This window comes from Vicugna pacos, chromosome 8 (assembly GCF_048564905.1).
Source record: "Vicugna pacos chromosome 8, VicPac4, whole genome shotgun sequence".
NCBI lineage: Eukaryota > Metazoa > Chordata > Mammalia > Artiodactyla > Camelidae > Vicugna > Vicugna pacos.
In genome coordinates, this window is record NC_132994.1 from 8,369,584 (window position 1) to 8,390,506 (window position 20,923).

General features: G+C 43.2%; 1 long non-coding RNA gene across 2 annotated transcripts; it reads left to right on the forward strand.

The window, feature by feature from the left end:
- Positions 1 to 589: 589 nt before the first annotated feature.
- On the forward strand, positions 590 to 13,740 carry LOC140697806 (uncharacterized). 2 transcript variants are annotated; one of them, XR_012075154.1, is made up of 5 exons: positions 590 to 688; positions 7,862 to 8,090; positions 8,228 to 8,499; positions 8,940 to 9,068; positions 13,365 to 13,740. It is a non-coding gene; the product is annotated as an uncharacterized lncRNA (long non-coding RNA). The 2 variants fall into 2 exon arrangements; XR_012075155.1 differs by lacking the exon at positions 13,365 to 13,740 and adding an exon at positions 10,911 to 13,350.
- Positions 13,741 to 20,923: the final 7,183 nt, after the last annotated feature.

A 20,923-nucleotide genomic window follows, 5' to 3' on the forward strand; every position in this document is an offset into this window, starting at 1 on the left:
GCAGACCCGCTGCTACCCCGCTGCTTGCTCCCGCGGCCGCGGCCGCTGCCTTCGCCGCCGCCGCCGCTGCAGCCCCCGCCGCTACCGATGCCGCCGCCGCTGCAGCCCCCGCCGCTACCGATGCCGCCGCCGCCGCTGCTCTCGCCGCGGCTGATGCAGCCCCCGCCGGTGATGCAGACCCGCTGCTGCCCCGCGGCTTGCTCCCGCGGCCGCTGCCTTCGCTGCCGCCGCTGCTGCAGCCCCCGCCGCTACCGATGCCGCCGCCGCTGCAGGCGGGAGCGATGTGCCGCCGCCGCCGCTGCTCTCGCCGCGGCTGATGCAGCCCCCGCCGGTGATGCAGACCCGCTGCTGCCCCGCGGCTTGCTCCCGCGGCCGCTGCCTTCGCCGCCGCCGCCGCTGCAGCCCCCGCCGCTACCGATGCCGCCGCTGTTGCAGCCCCCGGCGCTACCGATGCCGCCGCCGCTGCAGGCGGGAGCGATGTGCCGCCGCCGCCGCTGCTCTCGCCGCGGCTGATGCAGCCCCCGCCGGTGATGCAGACCCGCTGCTGCCCCGCGGCTTGCTCCCGCGGCCGCTGCCTTCGCCGCTCGCCGCCGCCTCTGCCCTCGCCGCCGTCGGTGACTGACGATCGGGCCGAGGAGCTCCGCTCGCGCCCGGGACCGACCCCGCTGCTGGCGGCCTCGCCTCTGAGGTAAAGTTCGCTCCACGTTGGGGTTGGTCGGCCCGGCCCGGCGGCAGCCTCGCCCCTGCCCGGGTGGTGCCGGGCAGGCTGGGGTCCCGGGCTGGGTGCGGTGCGGCGGGGGGGGGGGGGCAGCGCCGTCGGCGGCGGCCGCCAAGATGTGGGGCGAGGACCCCGCGGGCGGCGCGAGGCGCGGGCGGGAAGGCGCCACAGGCGGGGTTCGGGTGGAGGGCGCCGCGGGCTCCCGGGGCGGCGAGGGGGCCGCGGGCGGGCGGGCCGGGCTGGCGGCAGAAGTCGCCCCAGTGGTGCGAGTGGTGCGGCGGGAGTGGGGCCCGGGGGGAGGTGGGCGAGCTGGGAACCGGCCCGGGCTTCTTCGGGGAGGGCTTGGCGGTGGGGAGCGCAGCCCCCAGCGCTCCCTTCTCGGCGGGGTCCGGACAGTGCCATTGGGAGTGGGCACTTTAGGCAGGAGGGAGGGAGCTAGTTATACTTGTCTTATACATTGAAGTGAACTGGATCTTTCATTTCGGATTAAAAGTCAGTTGATGTACAGTTTATTTATTAAACTTTTATTTTTTATTGAGGTGTAGTTGATTTATACCATAATAGGTTAGGTGATGTTACTTCAAACAAGGATGATTTTTTCCTAATATCTTGTAGCTGCCTTTGTGCGTTTGCTTTGATCAATTTAGGGAATCAGAATGGAATACACATTTCATGAGTGGAATTTCTAAGCTATTTTGAAGTAGTTCTGGCTTATGTGTTAAGTATGATTTAGAATGGACAGATAAAAATATGAAGAGTTCGAAAAAAATATAGTAGGCCACCGATTTTCTTGTTGATCTTGGACAAGTAAATAATTAACAATGTCTGTTAGAGTCGAGTATTGATTTAAGGGTTACGGTAGAAAGTAATCCAGGGAATTAGGCAGATGAAGGGTGTTGGTCCATGATGATTTTGAATCCTTGAGTAGTTTTATATATTTGGTAAATGTGTAACTTTATTTTCTCTGTTGGATTTCTTTGATCGTGATATCCAAGTCAAATTTAAAATTCTTGCTCATTAGTTTGACATGTGTTATCCTTGCTTCCTAAATTCCCAAGTTATCTAATTTAACTAATTCTCATTTCACCCACGATAGAAGTCAGATTAAGCAGTTTGTTTTCAGTGACCTGCAGTGAGTTACAGAGACAAGTCAGCTTTTTATGTTAGCGGATTTGGAAGAAAAACTCATGAACTCTCACAGGCTTTGTGTTGCGGATGACTGAAAATAAACTTTTACAAATTAAAATAAATAATTTTGTTGATTAAATAATTATAAATGTGATTAAATTTTTTTCTAACCCTTTTTGTGAGGTATATAAGCAAGCAAAATAATTAGAGAAGAATTCTTATGTTTTCTTGTCCTTTTTTCCCCTTCCTCCCAATAGGACCAGACATATTGTCAGTCATTTCAGTTTTCAGAATATGGTAAAAGTTTTTTCACTTATTTTGAAGGAAAATACATTTATTGCTTTGCATAGAGATAAGGGAAGTTTCTAAGAGGTGCATTATTTAAAGTAAAAAATCCCAGTGGAGGTTAAATCCTGGTGTTTCTTATAGGTCTAAATGTGTTTCTTTGTAAAAATGAAAGTTGTAAAACGTCATTATAAAGAATAAAGTAGGAAAAAGATCACTTATAGTCCCGTTATGTTAGCCTTTTTCTTATGCACAGTTAATTCAGTTTTTCTACTTTGTTGTGATTATAACATATTTAAAGATTTAAATTTTTTTTTCTTTGAAGCGTGAGCTCAGTTATTTCCCATATTTTTCATTTGGTTGGCAATGGTAAGTCCTTTTGTGCCAGATTCGTAGTATCGCAGTTGAAACATGTAGATGTAAGCAGCGTGTGACCCGACTATTTTGTTGCATGGACAGGAAGGAAAATGAACATGAAGGCCTAGGAGCCCAGTATTGGTTATACTTTGAACAGCTAACTTTTAGGTTATACATGAGCTTTTGTGTGTGAATTGTGTTCCTTTTTGAGATGGTGTGTCTTTCAGGCAATAGAAATTCTGGAAAATGCTTGGCTTACACTTTGTGGCTCAGGGGCCTCACGTCTTATACAGCATCGTCACAGCTAAGTCTCATGATCAACTGAAACAGGGATCAGCAAGGTGTTTTCCTGTGCACATTTCCTGTAATACTATTTTATGCTCTGTGGGCCATAGGTCTGTGTCTTCACTGCTCAGCTTTGCCATTGTAGCATGAGGCAGCCACAGACAATATGTATGTGAAAGTGACTGTGATTTGATACAATTTTATTTATGGACATGGAAATTTGAATTTCATGTAATTTTCGTGTGTCATGAAATAGTCTCCTTTTGATTTTTTCCAGCCAGTTAGAAATGCAGTAACCATTCTTAGCTCATGCTGGTCTCCATTTATTGGCCCCTGGTCTGGAGCTGTGTTTTGCAGTTCAGGGACCACTCACCATGTGTGGCTATTGGCTATTGAGCGCTTGAAATGTGGCTAGTCCAAATGGAGATGGGCTCTAAGCTGGTAAAATACCAAATTTTGAAGACAGCATTAAGAAAGAGAAATAGCTCATTAATAATAATTATTTATATTGATTACTTGTCAAAATGATAATACTGTGAATGTACAGGGTTAAGTAAAATATTACAAAAATTAATTTCACCTGCTTTTTACTTCTTGAACGTGGTTGGTAGAAATTTAAAACTATACCACACAGCTCACATTTTTTTTTCTTTTGGACAATCCTGATCTACAGGAATAAATTAGAGGTGGCCTAGGTTTTAACAGGCTCTCTTCATTTCACATAAGGGTGGTGCAGGTGGCTGTATGTTGTTGAATGGGGTGTAGTGGAGGAAGGGAACTGATTGCCCACATGTGATGTTTGGGGAGGGGACATTTTAATTTCCTTGTTCTAAGGAAATTCCACCTCTGAGTGGTCCCTAGCTTCTGTGCAGGTGGAGGTCCTTGGAGGAGGTCAGAGTTGACTCTGGTGGCTTTTTTGGCCCTCCAGTCCTAGACTGGTCTAGGGCCTAGGAGTGTCTTGGCGCTCCAAGGGGCTTTTTCCTGGAGCTGGAGGTGGATCCTGTCCTGCTGCCTCATTGGTCATCTTGTTACTTCTCTTGTGTGAATTGAATGGTGAGATGCCTAGTTATGGAACAGATCTGTTTCATTTGTTAGTGAAGTTGAAGATGAAGATGTCTATAGACTGGAAGGGATCAACATTTTTTTAATGAAGTGCTTTATCTTAAATAACATTAATATTTATAAAATATTTCCTATCTTAGTTTTACAAAGCTGTTCAAAGTAGGAGTGTCTCCTTTTGGAATTGCCTTCAGGAACCATTCCCTGGTGCACAAGAAGAGCAGCATTCCTTTGCAGCCACATCTTAGTTATTCACTGGAAGTACACCCTCCCTTGACCTTCATGCCTCCTTCAGCCGCTGCCCTGTCTCTCCCTTCCTCCCAGAGTTGCAGCTGCATTTTCCACTTCTTCACATCTCTTCCACCTTTAGCGTTTCCCCTCATCATGCCATTGAAACAAAACTGCTATCTCCAGGGCACAAAGCCCTCCTTCTTGGCTAATCTTGGGGGGACTTTCTTAGGCTTTTACAACTTTTGTCCCCCTCTGCAGCATCGGACATTGCTGTCCTCTCCCACTTTCTTTCTGGTTTTCCTCCTTTCGCTTTGGCCACTCCTTTAAGACTCTTTGCAGGCGACTCCCTTCTGTCTATATTGTAAATGTTCTTGTTCTTAGAGCTCCATCTCTGGCTCTCTGCTCTCTTTTTTTTTTTTTCACATTTACTCAGAGTTTCCTTCTCTGTGGCCAAGGGTTCTGCTATTGTTTATGTTTTGTTGAAACCTAGATCCCGTATCACCAGCCCACATTTCTAGCTTGCCAATGGGAGCCTCATGTCTCTGCCCACTGGACATCGCCCACTGGACATCCCACAGAGACTTTAAACAGTCATCTCCCCCCAGACCTGGTTTCCTCTCCTTCCCTCTCTTGGTGGCCCGCACCACCATCTCTTTAGCTGCCCAAGTCAGCTGTACTCACCCGACTCCCTCAACCCCTATAGAGCAAACCGACACCCAGTGCAGACAAGCATCAGGTCCAGCTTTGTCTCCTTAATGTCTCTCAAGTCCATCTTTTCTCCACTGCCACTTCCTTGATTCAGGCCAATGTGAGCTTTCTCTCCTGAACTGCTGTTGTGGTTTCTTAAAAGTTCTTCCTGGCTCCATTTTCACCCTATTCAATCTTTTCTCTGCTTTGCATCCAGACTTGTTTCCTCTTTTTCTTCTTTTGCCCTCCTCCTCATCCTCCACTCCACTCCTTCTTTCCTTCTTTGACTAAAAAGCCAATCTAATTTTATAGCTCTTTTGCATGAACATTTTCAGACCATTGCCCTGAGAGTGAAGTTCAGAACTTTTAGTATATCTTCCAGAGTTCTTTTCTTATTTCTTGTCTTTTGAAACATCTCCCCCAGCCCCTTCTCTACCCTCCCAAACGTTACCTGTGCTTCCAAGAATGCAAAGTGCTTTTTCTGATGGGGCCTTGGCAAAGGCAATTTCAAGGCCTGGCTACTTGCCCTTAACCCCTTCTATCCTGTATCTGTCATAGCACTAAGCACACACAGCTAGTCCGCCTCTTTGAGGGTGTGTGTGTGTGTCATGGTTGCTGCTGCAAGTTGGTACCTAGTATAGTGCCAGGCATGAAGTAGGCTTCCAGTGAATACTTATTGAAAGGATGAATGGATAAGCAGTGTGATCCCCGAGAGTTCAGTTTTGAGCTGTATGTAGCACAACAAAGGCCTTCATCACCAGTCAAAATCCTGTTACTTAGAGTGAAGCACATTAAGTTGTATGGGCAATAGTTTTGGTCTTGTCACTGAATTAGGGGGTGAGGAGTAGGACTTGAACTCCAGTTGTTCCTTGGATGTACTTGGAAAGATGAGTTCTGTGGTCTTACCCCTTGGATGGCTGTTATTAGGTTATAGATACAATTTTTAAATGTTTACTTCATATTAGCTATTACAGTCACCTCTCTTAGAGGATGATAAACAATTTAGGTCACTGTTTTGCTGGTGTCCATCTGTCCCATCAAGGCACAGTTAGTTAATGTGCAGAGGGTTACTGGCAATTTCCCAGAGAGGGTTACCGCTGTCCTTTTAATTCTGAAATCTTCCTTTGAGATGAATGGAAACCTACATTTGTTTATTAGTTCTGATGTGAACATCTGCTCACTATTCTCAACTCATTAAATAATAGATTCTTTCCCTTCATCATAGTAGGTTTTAGAGGGTTGTCAAGAAAATGACGTGGCATACATCTAGTTACTTATGTACCTCCCATGGGCAGTAGAATTAAAGAAAATACTAGTTAATTTAAGGTTTATTTAAAAGTATGTATGTTTTGATGTATTGAGACATTTGCATCCTGCAAATGACATGGATAGAAAAGGTGAGGAGGTACATGAGTGATAATGATAGCTTCAATTTTTTAGGTATTATTTTATAAACCTATTGTGCTATGGTTGTTTCTGAAAAAAAAAATCCTTGTTTTGTTAATCAAACTATCCCAGAATAGCTTTGGTTTGCTTTTTAAAAAGTTATTGAGCTATTATTTTCTGGATGATTAATTTATCCCTCCAATTTCCCGATTCTATTTAGGACCAAAACTGTCAGTGTCCTTGCTTCTTGATTGTTATAATCAGCTTGGGGCTTGGAAAGCAAAATCTGCTTCACATTTAAATCAAAATAAAAAGTATTTGTGGCTGAAAATACTTTAAATCGTATATGGATTATAAAGCTCCGAAGTACACTATCATGTGATATAACTTAAAATACAGTGTTCTGGCATTCTAGTTATGCATTTATTTAATCCTTGACAAGATACAAGCACTGTCAGATTTTGAGGACTCTTGAATGAATGAATTTGATGGTGAAGTTTCTAACCGGGGTTTCTACTAACTTTATTGTTTTCACTTGGAATGTTGGTGCATCTGAAGATGGATTGTCTTCTCTTTAATTTGGAATGTGCTGTATTTTACCATGGGTTTTTGAGTTGAGTTGTTCCAGATTGGGGGGGGGGCTGTGGGGCTGTTTCTGTGTTCAACTAATGGATTCAGCAAGCAGGAGTTTACTGTTAGATTTATAGAGCACAAAGCAAAATCAGTTTCCATGTTTGGCTTAGCATTTCACAATAGAGATGGAAGGATCCCAGGAAATGCACTGAGAAAAGGCTTTCTGACAGTAAAATTGTTTGCCAAAGATTGCCCCTCCTTCACACAAAAAGACGGTCCCATCATGAGAAAGGATAAAATTAATACATAGAATGCAAAGCAGCAAAGATGAGATTTGACTCAAGGAGATAATGTTAATGCTATGGCTTTAAAAAAAACTACTCTTCTTTTAAATTTTTCTGCAAAAGGTGAATTTTTAATGACCATGAGCACATTTGGTGCCCTGGCATGTTTGGTCCAATAAATCCAGCTGGTTAATATTGGAATATATCACAGTGGCCATGGTGAATGCAGTTTCAATGAACATTTACAACTTTTTGACTCACAGACATAGAAAACAAACTTGTGGTTACCAGAGGGGAAAGGGGGTGGGAAGGGATAAATTGTGAGTTTGGGGATTGCAGATACTAAGTACTGTATATAAAATAGATAAACAGCAATGTCCTAATGTATAGCACAGGGATGTATATATATTCAATATCTTGTAATAATGTATAATGAAAAAGAATATGAAAGAAAAAATATATATGTACAACTGAGTCACTATGCTGTACAAGAGAAATTAACAGAACATTGCAAATTGACTACACTTCAATTAAAAAAAATTGTTTAAGAGCTTTAGAGTCTCCTGGGCATGGAGTTAGTGACTCAGTCCAGTTATCTAAGAAGAAGAGATTTTCATAATCTTTTAAAAATCTTTGGACAAGAAACTGTCACTTCCAGATGTGATCAGATTTTCTCCGGGCTCTCTAGAGGCTGGGGCAAGCATGGGTTATGAACAGTTTTGAGCTATTATAGTTGAGAGTCTTCTCATTTTGGAGACTTAATTTCAAGGATCAACATTTGTTGACTCTTTTCTGTTTAAAAAATTTGTAGTAAGAGTATGTTTTTAATATAATTCTTCAATGTTAAGTCCCATTTATTATTTTTCAGGTATATGTATGGGAAGCCAGTGAAAGGAGACATGACACTTACATTTTTACCTTTATCCTTTTGAGGTGTGAAAAAATATCACAAAAGCATTTGAGGTAGCTCTTGAAGACATCTTTTAACTGGTAATGGGGAAAATGCTAAGTTTCCTCTTTCGTAGGAAAAAGATTTGGTACTGAATGAACAAAAAATGGAGCATGAGAAAAATCAAGATCTTTCTAGCATCAGAGAAGTGAGTATTTACCCATTTGTTAAAATAGTGAAAATGGAAACAGAGCCATTGTATTATTGTGACTTAGGTTGAATTATATTTCTTAGATTTGAATTGCTAAAGTGAAGAATGAAATTGAATTTTTTTTAACCAAACAGATAGATGGATCTGCAAACTTCTCTTTTAATGATGAAGAGATGGAAAAGGTCATGGATTTTTCAGATGGCCCTTCTTAACATGTGTATTTGTCTCCTGCTGGGCCAGTAGAAATTTTAGCCGCGGTGACAGAATCACTCACAGGTCTGTAGACGTGGCAAAGTGCAGGTAGAGACAATTGTGTGTTGCTGCTCTGCCATCTTCCCCATGGTAACGTTCCTGTGAGGCCATCGCTGCCTAAGGATGCTGTCTATACTTCAGCCACATGTGTTAGGTATTTATAAGTTCATTTTCAACCTGAAAACTACGTGGAAAGGGTACAAATTCAGCTGACTAACCATCTTTTATTTTTTAAAATAACCTCTTCTGAAATCTCACTGGCTCCTTGACAATTTTCTCTTTGAGTAATAAAATTAAGGTTAATTACTTGGATCTTTCTATTGCTATTTTAGTATCTTTCACCAATCCCTGAAAGAGCAAAAGGACGATTGTGTCAGTGGCCTGAATGTGTGGGGCATGTGTCATTGATGGGGGTCAGTAGTGGTGCTCAGAATGGACCCACAGAGGACAGAATAGACCTGTATGGTCTTCTTAGTGCCCAAGCCAGAGAGGCTCCTGTGTCTTGAGATCCTAAGCGATTTGGGAAGTAGTGCAGATGGGGAGATTTGGTGGATAGGAGCTGTTGGTAAAGCATTTCTTGTTTCCTTTTACAAGGTGCAGTTTCCCAAACAGGTATCTCAAGAAGTACAAGCTCCAGCGTATTTTTCAAGCAACATGATTAACATCATTGAACTTTTTGATGATGCCACAGTCTTGAAGCCATCTCTCAACTTCACAGCCACTGTGAGTTGGCATATTTATTAATGGCCTAAAGCAGTAAGTTCAGCTTAGTGAAACAGAATGGGAACTAGTACTTTCTGTAGTTTTAAAAACTTGAAGTAGATAAATTTCCCTCTTCAGTTGTATGAGGCATGTGGAATTGTTTCCAAATGATGTTTATCTACTTTATCCCAAAAAGTACTTTCCAAAAAATTTTCCTCAAAATATATTTAATAAGCTGTTTAAGTTAGACTTGGATTGCAGTTTGAAGTTTTGTAAATTAATTGAAGTAATTAGATGCTAGTCAAAAAAATTCCGTTTCAACTTGATTTTTATAATGACTAATCTTACTTCTAGCAAAGGTGTAGCATTAAATCTTATCAGCACATCTACTCACTTATTGAGAGAATATTGAATTATCATTTATTACCTGAGTGAATTCTGACCGTGAGCAGGGTGTGCTGCTGGGTGGGGCTCTGAGACTGAAGAGGGACCCAGTCCCTCCCCTGGAGTCACAGTGTTTGTGACAGTGATGGGAAAATAGACACACAACTGTGACTCAGGGCAGGATAAGATCCGTGTCATGAGTACATTCCTATAGGAATTTAAAACAGGTGTTGGCCGACTTTTCCTGCAATGGGCTAGATGTAAATATTTTTAGCTCTGTGGGCCGTTGGTCTGGGTCACCACTGTGCAGCTCTGACACTGTTGCGTGAAGCAGCCCCTGCAGCTTGGTAGCCAAGTCAGGGTGACTGCTTCTCAACAAACTTTCTTTGCAAAGAGGCTGGATTTGGCCTCCTTGCCTGGCATAGCTTGCTGACCCCTGATTTAAATACAGGTGGGATCACTGCTTATTGAATAGATGGAGAGAACGCTTACAGTTTCTGTATTGGGGTATCTGTGGAGATCTGGGGACAGGGATGCGCTCAGAGAGGGCGTGCAAGCTGTGTCCCCCTTCTTCATATCTTGTTTGCCCTAAGCATCTCTTCCCTTCGGCTTAATATCCTTTTATAATACACCAGTGATCTAGTGAGGGAAAAAAGTTTTAGAGAGCTCCTGATTTTAATATTCTTATAATTTAGACAGTTGGGAAAGGTAGGTTAAAAAAAAAAAGCCCCAAATGACATGAGGTTGCAAATGGTAATTTCCAAGTGAACAGAGGGAAACAATGAGAGTTCAGGGAGGGAGGGCTGGCTTTGGGATGGGATGGGGTCATTCAGGGAGGCTTTCTGGAAGGGGAAGGTTTAGGCTATTTGTGAAAAGATCAGTCGTATTTTCAGTGTTGGGATGTGTGAGTTGTAAGTGGGGAACCAGATGAGCTGAGACAGAGGTGAGCACTTTGGTTGGCGAGCTCAGGGTGTGTTCAGGTGACAGCGACTGGGCCAGGGCAGTGGCAGCAGAGAGCTGGTGTTCCCTGTCCAGGAGGGGTCGGAGGGAAGACAGGAGGTGGAGCTCGGGGAGTTTGCCGAGGGTCCTCAGGGTCTCACCTGTTGTTTAGCTTTATGCTCTAGGCAGTGAGGAGCCTAGAGCCTTAATGAGTGTGGGAGGGGTGGGACAAAAGCAGTGTCCCTGGGGGACTGGGGGATCTGTGTGTGGGAGGATGGCAGCAGCCTGGGCTTGAAGCAGGGAGGAGCCTCCTGGTGGAGGAAGTGGGTGGAGATGTCAGAAGTACTTTTCCTCTCCCTAGGGTCCTCTGGTTCTGCTCCTTTGGGTTTCTTGCTTGCTTTTGTTTCTCCAGGGTTGGCTCTCCAGGAGGGAATCAGGAGCCTATTATAATAGACCATTCTGGCTGCTTCTTAACTTTGTATGTGCTGCCCAGGGACTCTTGAGTACCTTGGAATCATTTAAGTGTCCTCAATCTTCCAGGACAAATTATCAGAGCCCGGGCAGTCCCCTGCCACCGCTTTGGCAGTGCCTGTTTACTGAGCCAGTGAGGAAAGGAGGACTTGATTCTGCAGGTGATGCTTCTTCCTCGACAGTCCTGTCACTTCACTCCCGAGTGTCAGCAGAGGCCGTCGGGCACCCGCGGGTGTTCTGTGGCAGAGCTGGAGTCCCAGAGCTGAAACTGTCCCCTCCGGCACGCCTGGCGCTGGCTCCCTTGTCTGCAGTTGGGCTCACTGCATTTGCTGGCTTGTTGAGATACTATGAACTTTTCTGTTTTCTGCTGTTTTCTTCTTGGTGCCTGTTCTGGCACCGTGTTTACTTACCATAGATGTAGGAGTGGTTATTGTTAACATAGCAGAACCAGTGGTTTGGCTGTTTAATTTTCAGCTTGGTGTGTTTTGTAAAGCTTGAATCCTTCATGATTTTGCATGCAGCTTTCTCTTGATTTGTCTGTGTTAATGCTAAGGAAAATAAGGGAGACATATCAAAATAATTACCCCAAAGGGTATAAGGTCTTGAATATTTTTACCATAGCAAAATAGATGTGATAGAAAAATTTCCATTTTAACCATGCAAAAAAATGCAATTCAGTGGCATTAATGACCCTTCATAATGTTGTACAACATCATGACTGTGTATTTCCAGAACTTTTCATCACTCTAGACAGAGACTCAGTGACCAGGAAGCACTAACTCCCCATTGCCCCCTTCCCTCAGCAACCCTGGTCACCGCTAATCTACGTCTGTGCTGGGGAGTGTGCCTCTTGTGGAGAAGTCCTTTATGTGTAATCATACAGTATTTGTCCTTTTGTGACTGCCTGATTTCACTTAGTATAATATATTCAAGATTCATCCGTGTTGTAGCATGTATCAGAACTGTCTTTTTTATGGGTGAATGATATTCCATTGTGTAAATAGGCCACATTTTGTTTGTTCTAGTGATGGAAACCTAGGTTGTTGCTGTCCTTTGGCTCTTGGGACTAATGCTGCTGGGCACGTTGATGTACAGATACCTCCTTGAGTCCCTGTTTTCAGTTCCTTTATGGTGGAATTGCTGAGTCATATTCTAATTCTGTGTTTGGGCCAATTTCATTCGTTCTTTTAGCCTGTTTTACTCACTCTTGCTAGCAATGAGCATTGTGGTTTTACAAACAGTGTTGTTGCTGGTGAGGGTGTGGTGAAAAGAGAACACTCCTACACTGTTGGTAGGATTGCAGTTTGGTGCAGCCAATGTGGAAAAGTGTATCAAGATTCCTTAAAAAAACTGAAAATAGACTTACCCAAAGATCCAGCAGTCCCACTCCTGGGCATATAACCAGAGGAAACTCTGGTTTGAAAAGGTACATGCACCCATATTCATAGCAGCACTATTTACTGTAGCCAAAACATGAAAACAACCTAAATGTCCATTGATAGAAGACTGGATAAAGAGGCTGCAGGGTGTGTGTGTGTGTGTTTATAGTGGAATACATAAGAAAAGGATAAAATAATGCTATTTGCAGCAACAGGGATGCACCTGGAGGTCATTCTATTAGGGAAAGAAAGAAATTGTCATTAAATGAATAATTTCTTTTTTTATATCACTTTTGTTGGCTTTGAAATGACCTTTTCTGCTTGTGAGAGTGTGAGAGGATGTGTGTCTGTGTCTTTGTTTGGGTATGGGAGAGTGTATGCTCACGTGTGTACCTAAACTCTCAAAACTGAGCAGTAGTAAAACAAAAACAAAGACGGGGGAATATCTCCACATTTTGCACAAAAACAAGTGATCAGCAGTGAGTTAGGAGTATGGGTGACTGATAATTTAGAGAACATTTAAACTTCTATTTTAAAAGGAAATTAAAATGATTCTTTCTAGGAGTGTGGCCCTGGGTATTGACAGATGCAAACCTTGCGAAGGGTGACATTGATGGTGTTTGTAAGTCAAAGCTGGCAATGTGACTTAAAGTCTTTAGGTCTTTCATCTCAGGTATTAAAGTTAGTTATGCAGGGGTGAGTACTTCCTGGCTGAACATGGATGCTGTGATTGTCACTTTCTGTTCTCTGATCCTACAGTGTGTGCAGTTTACAGCACTTGGAAGTACATCCGGGCCGTGACGTGGAGTGTTTTTGGCTCCTGTCTAGATCTTTGTAATGAATGCTTTCCATGTGCTCTGTTATTTCGTGACGTGGTTGTATTTTTCGACCTATTGGAAGATCCTTTGCCTCCAATTTGTATTACAAACTATGCTGTTATTTTCGAATTAGACACAACACACACTGAGTTCCTCCTGGGCGGGGTCACATTTGTACATCCTAGTTCCCTGGATTGGTAAGTGGAGATGACCACCCAGCTAACAATAGTAAGTGTGCTTTTAGGAAGAAGTCATGCAAAGGTTTGACTGAAGGAAATGTATCAATGAGAAAGGTAAGTTCTAGAAGTTGTTCTCTTTTCTTTTAGGTAAAATTATGCAGATATCATCTTGAAAGGCTCTAGAACTCTCCTAGTTTCTATCCATGAATTCCCTGATTCTGTCAGATGTTCCCAGTTACTCCACGCTGAGCCCCAGGCTCTCCAGCTTTAGGTTGGTTCTTGCCACCACTGGACAGCTGAGTGTCTGTCCTGAAATTAAAAGAACAATTTTATAAAGACTTTGTGAAGTTATGCATGTGTTAAAAGACACGTGGCCCATTTAGCTGTCCTCATGTAATCATCTCTCCTAGACAGCCTTCCCGAAGGCTTTTCCATTCTATGTCTGTCAGGTTGAGCCTTTACTCACCTTGGCTCGTGTTTACTTCCTGAACCCTGATGCCCACAGCAATGCTCATTCTATTCGTAGTAATAGTTTTGTGTCCTTTACCTTTTCTAGGAACCTTCTTCTACCTTCCACTGTAGCAGAAGAAGCATGATAGTCTTACTAGTGTGTCATGTTCCTAGAAACCTTCTCAAGTCACTGCCATGAATGTTTCTGCCTGTCTGCTGGTTCAGGGTCAGTAGGTATATAGGGTTCAGTATTTTCTTGGTGTCTTCAAGATCATTGTCCAACAACCCCCAATTAAGAGGACCTTATCACTTGACTCTCAAACATTTCAATTACAAATCCTTTGCTCAACATTCAGGTCACCCACTTTCCCTTTTCCTCTTCCTACATTGATGACTCTCACAAAAGATTCAAAGTCTTACTCTTGTCCTCCTGGGGGATTTGAATGTCCATGTGGTTGGTCCATCTAATGTGCACTATCCTGTGATCACCACTATGGCAACACTGGGCACCCAGGGTCACATTATCACCTGAGCACTACTGTACCACTGACGTCTCAAATGCCTGTCCTCCCACCCTGTTTACGCCCTCACTCCTTCAATTCTATTAAATGTTTCTTTGGTCTTACTAAAGAGCAGATTATCTTCTTTCGTCTTGACATCTGGTTATTCTGGGTCACTGGCTCCTTCTGCCCCTATTTTCCTTCAGTACCTGAAGCACATGGTCAGTGAAGCTGGTAGAATTCTTCCCTAGTCCCTTGTCCTTCTATGACATCTTCCTCATGAAACCCAAGATGGACCAACTCAACTCTGTCTTACCCTGTGTCTGCACCCTGATGCCTACAAAGGCAATCTTGAGAAACAGATGAGAAAATAAATGGGAAAACAATTAATAAAATCTTAGACCCAGAGAAATGCTATTCTTCATGAGCCTGGCAACTTTGGGATACTTTATAAAAATGTACAACCAATATACACTTCCAGGACTAATATCTGAGTCATACTTCTTTGAGAATAATTTTGGCAGAGACTTTTAATGAGGGTAATAACATTTCATTCTGTTGGTGTCAGGTTTTTCTAATGGGACCAGAGTCCCAGGATGACACAGTTGAGTCAGGCTGGTGGCAATACCATGACATGCAATGCCTTTTGTGGGCACAACCTTACCACTCACAGGCTTTGGAAAATGAGAGAATTTAATGTAAATGGGAGTTTAATGTGAGAACTGGAAGAGTGTGCTTTCCCCCACATGGCTTAAGGTAGAGTGGAAAACATAGGAAAGAAATGAGGTTTTTTTCTGATACCCTTTCGCCCTCTCCTTGGCTGAAGCTTTCCGTCTCATGTTTCTCCAAGCTTGAACCTCACAGATTGAACCAACCAAAAGCAACATTTTCTTGAGGAAGTTTAAAATGCAAAACCTTTGATGAGTTTTTCTCCCAGGTTAAGGTGATCATTGAGAATAGGGATGATTTTGATACTCTGACAGCTTCAGATGAAATCACTGCCCCAGGACCCCAGAAACTGTCCTGGTTCCCAGTGAGGATGGGGCAACTCTTCTTTTCCCAGTTACACCAGCACACCTGGGACAAATTCCTGTCACAGTCACAGCTGTCTCACTTGGTGCTTCTGATGCCTTCACCCAAAGAGTTTTAGTGAAGGTAAGGATTTGAAGTCTAAATAAATGAAATGGAAATTCATAACTGAAAAGGAAAGAGAAAGTGGTTTTTGTCTTGGTTAAATCTATTGGCAAGACCTAGTAGATCCTCTTCACCCTCCTGGCAATGCCTGGCGGTTTTCCATCTGAATGGAAAACTATATCCCATGTATGTTTTAGAAGTAACTGCCAGTGTCTCCTTTAAATTTATAAGGTGACTAGAAAGCAAGTCAGTTGTATTCACAATCTGTGATGTTGGGATCCTCTTAAGTCATGCCAAGTTGTCATGTAGATTCTGAATTTTGGGATTCCTCAGTACGGGTAGAAGAGATTTTGTAGATGTTTTTCAGAGAAGAGAGTATGCAAACAGATGGCTCAGAATAGGGGTTAAGCGCTTGTGTTCTGGAGTGAGACAGCCCTGGGTTCGCATGCCTGCTCTGTCAAGGGTGCCTTTGGACAAGGTATTTGACCTGCCTCTTTTGATGATAATAGGACCCACCTAAGAGGATTTCTCACCACCTTTTCATCTTATTCTTTGTCATTTCCATTGCCATTCTGTGAAATGTTTTGTCCAGCTTAACTAGAATGTAAACATTTATCAACAAATTTGAAGCAAGAATCAAGACATGGTGGGTACTTATGTAACCACGCACAGGCCAGACTTACTATCTGCATAGAGTTCTCTGTAAACAGATGAGTGGAGACCGTGTTAATTGTGTTCCTTTTCTCAACAGGCTGAAGGGATAGAAAAATCCTATTCACAATCCACCTTATTAGACTTGATGGACAGCAGGTGACAAACTACCCTGAGAACTTCTTTTCTCCCTCCCTTCTCATACAGTGAGCGGTTGTGAGAGTTCAGATCAGCTGCAGGTGGTAAGAATAGAGTATATCACCATCACTGCTGGTTTACTTGCATATAATAATATATATTTTTCATCAGTTTGCAGGTGTATTTTCTTACTTAGTCCTAATGAGAAGTAGTTGCAAAGTGGTTTTAGTTGGTACCCACTGCTGAAGACAGAAAGGCTGTGTGTCCTGGACCAGTTCTTGTCAGTCGTCAGCACGCATGAAGCACCTGGGGAGCTTGGGTGAAGGCAGAGTCTGGGTTAGGAGGCCTGGGGTGGGGCCTCAGATTATGCACGTCTCACAAGCTCCCAGACTAGCCTGTGGCTGGAGGGAGGGGTTATTCTAAGGGCAGAGCTTCTTGACCACTGGTGAATGCCAGCACCGTCTCTGGGGCTTTGCAAACACACGAAGCTCTGGATTCTGTTGTCACTCTGCTCAGAGTCTCTGGGGCTGTGGCTGGGCTTGCATATTTTGAAAAGTTTCCATGAGTGCTTCTGATTACCAAATGCTGAGCACTGCTGCCTGAGCCGTTCTCTGTGCAGAACACAAGTAACCTTCATGGCAGGGGCTGCCCACTGGCTGGGTGCCCCTCTCCTAGCTACCTTTTGATAGCCAACCTAAAAGTCCTTTCAACTGTCCAACAGAGCTTCCACGCAAGTGGTTTATTTATAGAGTTGTGCTGTACACATACCTGAAGGCCGTGTGTCTAAAGACATCTAAGTAGTTTGTTAGGTCTTTGAGGTGTCAGAACCGAGGGCACTTTTTCAGATGTTCTTTTAAATCTCATTTGCAGGTGTCACACTTTTTATTATAACCCCCAACAACCAGTTGTGAGGATTTTTTTGGGAGTCTTAGATAAAATTCTTAAAAAAAATTAAATAATCTCTCTTCTCAGGGATGCTCAGAGATGCCTTAGCACCTCCCACAGTGTTAAGCTGCTGAGTGATGCAGCAAACACATGCGTGGTTGAGTTGCACACACACACACAGATATACACACATACACACAAACACATAACACACATACACAAATACACACATACATACACACATAACACGCTTACATACATACGCCCATAACACACGCATACATACACATACACAGGAGGGGAAGAAGCCTCGGATTGTAAATGACACCACTGCTCTTCACATTGGAATGAGTCCGCCTATGGTTATTGAACTGCCGTGAGGTTTCATTCTAAAGCTTGATTTCAGTAATGGATTTTAAAGCTTTAGCATTACATGGTTATTTATTGAAATAAAAAACCCCTATTGTTACTCCAGATGCAAGAATGTTAGTTTGTTGCCTGTTGTAAATTTTTGAGAGTCTGTGTTCACTTTGCATATTAGAAACGTAAGCTGCAGTGGTAATAATAGTTAAAAGCGTAGCCTGCAGCGGTGTGGACCTCACTGCGTTAACATCTAAAGTTTAAGACACACGCTCGCACGGCTGCAGCCTACTCACATGAAGCTCTTTCTCTCTTGTGGATTCAGTTTATTTTAGAAGCAGCTTTTCACTAGGTATCTGGACTTGGAAGGGTGTAAATTTCTAAAATAAGCCACATGACGGATATCCTATGCAGTTTAACCATACTGGGGTCAGAATTAGAACTCAGCCTCTATATGTGTAAAATTTTATGTATTTTCCTGAGTTATGGTGTTAGAATGCGGGTAAAGTGTGTGTTTTGTATAACTTTAAGTAACTAACTTTGAAGAATATTTCTAATCCCTTTTCATCCTGAGATTCACTGAAATGCTTGAAACACTTGTTAGCTCTGCTTTGTTGTTGCTGAATAGAGCACATTGAAACATACCACAACCCCTGCTCTTAGAAATGTCATTTCTCAAGAGCTTGTAGTGTATTAGTAAGGAAATCAGAATAAAATTCTATTCCTGTGAAGAATACTAATAATAAAACCTTTTTTTTTCTATATAAGAATGATGATTTCTTGATTAATTCCTGAAATTTTTGTCTGAGAATTTTTTTAAACTTACGTTTTGCTAAAATATGCCATGTCTTTGAGCTGAAAGTCTCCTAATTTGTCACATAACCTGCAAGTTCGGTACCTCTCATTTGGCCAGTTTTCCTAAAAGCTTGATGTGCAGTTTCTGCTCTGCTCCAGGCAGTGGAATAACAATACTGCTTCTGGGTCAGGTGCCTTCTGCTCTCACAGGGAGTCTCTTTGCCACCAGTAGGTACAGTTATTTGAGGATTTGCTGAACATTTTAAATATCTTGTGCTTTCAGCAGATATTCTTGGTTCTTCCATAAATGGCTTTGCCTCACGAATTTGGATGCATCATGGCTGTGGTGAACAGAACATGCTAAATTTTGCTCCAAATATTTATGTTTTGGATTACCTGACTAAAGAGAAACAAGTGACCGGATTTAAGAGAAAAAGCCCTCTCTTTCATTTATGAAGCAAGGTAAGCATTTTGGAAACATACGTTTAATTGTAAAAGTAAATTTGATTAGTTTTCTTCAGTCAGAGTTGACCCTAGACTGTTTCAAAATGGACAGACTTTTGTCTCTGTGACTGTGGGACTACACGGGGCTGAATGTGCCAGAGCTGCAAGCAGTGGGAAGCTGTCACTGTCCTCCCTCAGCTCAGTGCTCAGTAATCATCATGAAGGTGTTTGTTGAGGAGTTCTGTTCATTCAGTTCATTAAGGGATGTGTATTTTCAGAAGGGATGTGAAATTTAAAGCCACTTAAAATGAGTGTCCACTGATACATTCCACATTCATGGAGCATCTCTTAGGGCCGGGGTCAGGTCCAGTGCTGAGGAGGTGGAGGAAGTCAGGCCTTTGCTCTCAAGGAAGTCTCCGCACCATGGAGAAATTCTGTACAAAAACGCACATGGTGCCGTGTGGCGGGGACCTTCTCAGTGCGTTTAACATTGCAAGTAGTTGGGGGTTAGGAGAGAAGTGTGTTCATGGGGAGGCCCTGCTGGCCCCTTAGAAATGCCACACCGGCGTGTCCTCTGCCCTGCCTTCTTCAGAGGCTGATACTGTTTGCAGATGCCAGATGCTCTGTATCTACAACTGGCTAATAACAACAGTTAACATCAGTTGAGTGCTCACTATGTGGCAGGCGGTGTCCTAAGCACCTTGCATCTAATATCTCCTTTCCTGGTCACAGTCAGTGTGGTGATTGTCCTTGTGTTGTTACAAATGAGGCAACTCAGGCATAGGAAAGTTAACTAACTTGCTAGGATCACGTAGCAAGTGAGTGGCAGGGCTGGGATTTCAACTCCCTGTCTGGCCCCTGGGTCCATGCTCTTACTGTCCATACTTAGGAGAAAATGAAAAGTTGTGAGGCCTTGTGACTAATTGTAATGCAAACTTGATTTCCTCAAAAACTCCCAAAGCCAGCCACCTGAAGTCCCACTCTCAGTCTTGCACTGCCATTAGGGGCCTCTAGCAAGACCTCTGTGTGACCGAATTGATCCGTCTGCAGAGTCTGGGATGCTTGCTGTCGGTCAAACTCATGAGGATTAGAATAGTTCATGCAAAGTGATAGGAAAATGCTTGCTCAGTATAAAGTATAAATTGAATCAACGCTTTTCAAACTCGTAAACCTTTTGACTTTTTATTTTCCTAGTGAATGAGTTCAATGTCACTAGAGGCAAGCTATTAGTGGTTTTGCTAACTTTCCCAAAGTTAAGAATTAGAAAACTTAGTAAAGACATTACTTTAATGTGAGCTTTTCTTCCGGTTTCCCTCAGTGTGTAGAGACTTGTTTATCCTAAACCAAAATCTATGTACTAATGATAACTATCACTGTTTTTATGTGTTCATTTCTCACATAACCCATACTGTTATCACTCCCATTTTACAGGTGAGTAAACTGGGGCATCATGAGGTTAAATAACTTTCCTTTAGTTACCCGAAGGTGGTGTGGCTCTGAGGTCCATGCTCAGACACTATGGAACAGTGTTTCTTGCAGCATTCTTAGATTGTTGGAAACAATAAGATGTGATGGAGGAAGACCAGGGATGGGGCCAAGGTGCTTCAGTAGACCAGCCTGCCAGAGGTCTCTGTGGGGGTTCTGATAAAATAGTAAGAGGACCATGGGGCCTTGTGGGTAAGGAGACACCAGAAGTTAGAATTTGGGGAGTCAGGTTGGACCAGAGAGAGCTGTAAGGTGTTGGATCTGAGGGGATGAGTGGCAGGCAGCTCTCCCTGGGTGGCTGACCTGGACAAGGGCTGATTGTAAGGGGGGTAATCAGTGAGTAACCAGTGAGGCCTTGAGTTTTCCAGGATGCTTTCATAGAGGAGAGGGGGCTTGATCACCTTGTCAACTGATCTATAATACAGTTGACCCTTAAGCAACAAGGGTTGGAGCTGCATGGGTCCATTCATATGCAGATATTCATCAATATTAAGTCTACAGTACTCCACAGTGTGGTTGGCTGAGTTCAGGGATGCAGAGGAACTGTGGATGCAGAGGGCCAACTCTGTTCTATGTGGATTTACCCCAGTGTGGCTCAGGAATCTACTGTATACACTTTTCAAAGTGGTTTGGAGGTATGGAGGGTCATCCTATTCACTTAGCCTGTAGTCGGAGGCTAGTAACTTTGCGAGTGTCATTCATGGGTCATTCATTTGGCCAAATAGAGCCAGAATTGTGAAGTAGGTAGGGTGGTGGTCTTTTTTCATTCATTCATTCATTCATTCATTCAGACCTTCGTTGTACACATATTTATTGAATACCTGCTGTATGCCAGGCACTGGGAATACAAAAGGAAGAGTTCCC